Raw genomic sequence first — 5129 nt, 5'->3', positions numbered from 1 at the left:
GACCACTTTCCCATTGTTGATATTATTCAAGACTAACATGGCATGTTTAGAGTCTACACTTTGAAGGGAGAAATCATTCAGTCCATCATCTGTGAAGCCATCAAAAGATCAGGTCAGAATTTTGATACAACAGGAAAAAAGGGAAAGACTTGTGACTTACTGGTAGTTCAATGTCATGCAAAGGCCTCAATTTCATCATAACCTTTGACATTCCAACCAAACTGCTATTCTGTTAAAAAAAAAAGCCCCATATTTTCATCAACATTTCTCCTATCTTCCTCTAGAGTCTCAGAATGTTAGAAATGGAAGAAATTTTGGAGGCAATCTAATCTAACCACCTCAATTTACAGGTGAGGAAACTGAGGCCAAGACAGAGTAAAACACTTGTGCCAGGTCACACAATGAGTTTCCATTTCAATCACATAAGGGCTAATCAGACCTTCAGAACTCTGTAAAAAGGAAGTGAGGAGATCAGAGGGTCTGATTTAGGTTTTGCGCAGTGCAGTCGTGATGGAATTAAGACAGATTGGTTGAGGGACATTTTAGAAGATGTCCGCCTACTATCCTAAAAGGAATTGTTCTCTAGTTTCTGACCATTAGCCAGGTCTTTGTTAATTAATGGGTCCATTAATTCCTTTTAGAATAATACTGAAAGATATTGAGATTCGCTTTTGTACTTACATTGCACACACATTTGACCATCATCTCCTATGAAAGGAATCAAAGAAAATTGAAAGCATTTGCCATTTTTCCTGGAAATAAAGATTAGGATTATAATAATATCTCATATTTGCATGCAAAATTTACTAGGAAACAACTTTTTGCATTGAATTTATTTTTGTCCACAAAATATGCATACATCTATATGTGTGTGTATCTTTTTTCATTTCTTACAATAATATTATAAACAATGCTAACTATAAGGTGACTTCTAACTTCTTAGAAATGATCAAACTGAGTTGTCCATTTTTAAAATTTTTGAATATTTTTTATTAAATTTGAATTCTTTGAAAATCTGCAATCTCTGGTGTGGTGGATAGGATGATATTCAATTACCCAGAAAACTCTCTTTCTTTAGTAGTTCTATATAAAAATTCTTTAGGATAATCACTGCACTTTCTTTAAGTCAACTGAAGTTGAATTCAAAAGATCTGTGTTTAAATCCTGGCTCTTTCTCTTACTAACTGTGCAACCCTCAGTAAGCGTTTCTGTTCACCTTTCTGAGTGTCAGAGTTCTCACCTGCAAAATAGGCATAATAATGTTCTTCCTTATCTCAGGTTCATTGTGGAGAAAAACTAGAACTTCTTTAACCTGAAAGAATTAAATAAATATGTATTTTTATTGTATTTAAACTCAAAAAAATCTCAGAAGAGCAACATTGTCTCTAATTCTATTGTCTCTAACTTACATCTAATTGATATAAGTGCAATAATCTAAACTATTTGATACTCACTTAAAAAATTGGAAAGTAAACAAAGAAAAAATACAGAAAAAGGAAGAATCAGAGTTTGGTAATGAGAAAATCAACTACCTAGGAAAGAACTTCGTATTTGGCAAGAATTTCTGGGAAAACAGGAAAATGGTCTGGCAGAAAATAGGTTTAACACAATATATTATGCTGTAGGTTTGCACTGTAACTCAAAGGAATGTATGGTTGAACATTGATAGTCATACAAAATTAGAATTAAATCACTTCAATCACCTTTCATAAATATACCTAGGAGGACATTTTCTATATATATAATAGAAAAGCTTTGGCTTGAACAAAATGAATCAACCAGAACAAGAAAGGAAGGAGTTAGCTGGGAAGAAAAAAAAAAACCTTTGCACCAAATACATCTAAATATAAGATGAAGATATATAGGTAACTAATAGAAATATGTAACACCCAAAGTCTTTTCCCAATAGATAAATAGTTGAAGGATACAATTAATAATAATGATAGCTAACATTTATAGATTTTTTTTTTTCTGTGCCAGGTACAATGCACTTTACAAATACTACTTCGTTTGATTGCGACAACAACCTTGGAAAGTAGGTGTAATTTTATTCCTATTTTACAGATAAGGAAACTGAGGCAAACAGGGGTGAACTAACTTGACAAGGATCACACAGCTAGTAAGTATGTAAGGCCAGGTTTGAATTCAGGTCTTCCTTATTCTAGGACCAATGTTCAATCCACTGAGTCACCTAAAAGTCTCAAGTGTAAATATAAAAAAAAAATTGTCAGAAAATTAAAAACTAATAAGAATCAAAGGAAAGAATGCTCCAAATCACTAATGATAAGAAAAGTACAAATCGAAACAGCTCTGAAGATTTACCACATAGGCAGCAAATTGATAAAAATGACCAAAAATAGGAAGAGACAATGTTAGAATGATCGTGCAAAGATAGAGCAAATGCATTATTCTCAGAGTTGCAAATTGGTTCAATTGCTTTGAAAAACTGTTGAAGTTATGTTAAGAAAATGGCTAAAATGTCCATACCTTTGACCAAGGCTAAGTATAAATCTCAAGGAGGTCAATGAATATAAGAAAGGCCTTTTATAAAAGAAAATAGTGATAACACTTTTTGTAGTAGGAAAGAATTGTAAGCAAAGTAGATGTCTATTAATTGGGGAAAGGCTAAATGAACTAAAGCAAATGTTTGAGTGATGTATCTTTTTTCCCTCTCTCTCACTCTTTTTCCTGTCTTCTTAGCAGAGGGTTTTTAAATATCCCATCTCTACCTCAAAGTGAAGACTGGTGACTCAGGGAAGTTTGGAACTGAAAGAAAATTCAAGTTTCCCCAGGTGGTGATAAAAAAGATCTAAACTTCATATAAAAATACTTGAATTAAGTACTTGCCCCCAACCCTTGCACACAAGCTTCAAGTATGTGTGTGGCCTTTTAATTCCTTTTGCCTTCAATGGTTGCCATTAATGTTCATAAAACTAATCATATTCTGAGAACTTCATCACTAACTGATTCCTCTGAGGGTCAGCCTATGTAGAATAAGGGATCACAGAACTGTAGCCCAGATTTTTGTCCCCTCTTCCATATCTACGAGGTAACACAGGTAGCACTTAACCTTTTGAAGTACACTGCAGTTAGAATACCATCATGTCCACTGATACTTTTGACAAACTTTCTCAAGCTACCTCCTTCCTCAATCTTAGATGTCACATTTGAGCACATTGCAACAGCAAACCACTCTCCAATCATCTGTAGAAAGGAATTTGGATGAGGATGGAAAAAATTGTCCCTGGTCACATAGACCCATAGTATTTAAGAACTGGGAAGTACCACAGTCCAAAGCATTCATTTTACAAATGAGAAAACTTGCACCCTAAAAAGTGAAATAGGGGCAGCTAGGTGGTTCAGTGGTTAGAGCTCCAGCCTTGGAGTCAGGAGGACCTGAGCTCAAATCCAGCCTCAGACACTTGACACTTACTAGCTGTGTGACCCTGGGTAAGTCACTTAACCCCAACTGCCTCACCAAAAAAAAAAAAAGGTGAAGTATATCATTGCCCAATCTTACCTGGTTCACTCATTATCTTCATAGTATAATGTAAGGATCATGAAAGTAGGAGGCAGGAAATTTGAGTTCAGGTTTTGGTTCTGATAATAATTCACTCTGTGACTTTTGGCAAGTTATTAACCTTTAAGTATCCTGGTTTGCTTCTCTGTCCAATGGGACTAACTTCATCTGTACTATGTATTTGATGGTATTAACCAAGAGAGAATATTATTTTCACCTCCTCTTACTACATATCTTGGACTGAGATGTTACTAATAATTTCTGAGGTTATTTTGGGAGTACAGTGAGAGATTGCCTCAGGAATAGAGATTTCTACTGGAGTCTTACAGAAATTCACCTTCATTGCTTATGAAAAACTTGTGCCCATTCTTTCCTTCTTCTCTCCCTAGGTCTGGGATAACTTCTCATGAGAGAATTCATGGCCATCCAATCCTAGAATATGTGCAGAACCAAAGTCCTCAGGTTACCATCTGAATCTTTTTGGCAAAATTGGTTCAAAGGACAGGTCACAGAAAATGAACTTGAGATTTATCATCTCATTTACTATTGTAATGAGAAGTAGAGAAGTTAGGTTTCAATTGCAACTTGGGGGAATAAGCTTCTTTTTTCAAAGAATAGCACCTCAGGATTTCAACATCTAAGAGCTAGAGAGTTCTTCTGGATTATCCAGTCCAAACATTTATTTGAGAGATGCAGAAACCATTCTACGGCATTATATTGTGATGAATGAGAGTTTGGGGTATTTTTCATTCCAGTTATTTAAAAGAAATAGGAGATGGGCATATACTCATGTTTAATTTTATATTTTCTCCTGACTTTGATCATTGAAAGATAACCCAACCAATGGGAAGAACAGTTTTGAGTGAGAAGTCAGAAAAGCACATTTTTCATTTTAGCTGTAAGGCCTATCTTTGCTCTCTTCTGCTCAGAGATGTTCTGTTTTTCTTACCCATTATCCTTGAACTTTTGTCAGACCACTCTATCCTTACTTTCCCATTCTTGCTCACTTACTTTTGACACATCTCCCAAGTTGTTATTGATTATTGAGGATCTGGAGGCCACAGACTGAAGCCAGCCCCATGGTCATGAGAAGGTTCTTCATATTCTCAGGATTTTTCTCTGATGCTTCAACAGCAGCTTAATGTGTCAGAACGATTCGGATGAATACTCTAGGCTCTCTGGTTGGGTGCCTTTTTACCTCATTCTGGGGCAGGGTTTCTGATGATGTGGCACTAAAAGAACCCTAGTTCCTCAAAGTATACTTTATTCAGAGTCACTAGCCAATGATTAACTACTAGCCAAAGATCCAAGGACATATTAGTAATGTGCTTTTTTGACAATAGAATTTTGAGAATTCTGAAATGCAAATTTCCAAAATCAATAGCCAGATTGGGCCAACTTCCTGGGATCAACTGTCTTTCCTGAGACTAGAGAATACAGTTCCTATGTTCTCTATACTTGTGGCCCTCAGGCAATAAATACTTATAACCTAATGTTCATGGAGTCTTGCTTTAGGCAATGTGGGGAGAGTGCCCAAACAAAGAAATAACTCTCATCATTATCTGGGAGTGGATTTTTTCTATCCAGCTATGGAAATTCAGTAAACTTC

General features: G+C 35.5%; 1 long non-coding RNA gene across 1 annotated transcript; it reads right to left on the bottom strand.

The window, feature by feature from the left end:
- Window positions 1-2: 2 nt before the first annotated feature.
- Window positions 3-4796, bottom strand: LOC114042210. The gene is made up of 4 exons (XR_003568967.1): window positions 4532-4796; window positions 1241-1312; window positions 682-752; window positions 3-89 (listed from the first exon to the last, which is right to left on the bottom strand). It is a non-coding gene; the product is annotated as an uncharacterized LOC114042210 (long non-coding RNA).
- Between the last annotated feature and the right edge of the window lie 333 nt (window positions 4797-5129).

This window comes from Vombatus ursinus, unplaced genomic scaffold (assembly GCF_900497805.2).
Source record: "Vombatus ursinus unplaced genomic scaffold, bare-nosed wombat genome assembly UNPS02014296.1, whole genome shotgun sequence".
NCBI classification, from domain to species: Eukaryota; Metazoa; Chordata; class Mammalia; order Diprotodontia; family Vombatidae; genus Vombatus; species Vombatus ursinus.
The sequence above is the reverse complement of the archived record's forward strand: the minus strand, read 5'-3'. Positions and strand labels throughout refer to the sequence as shown.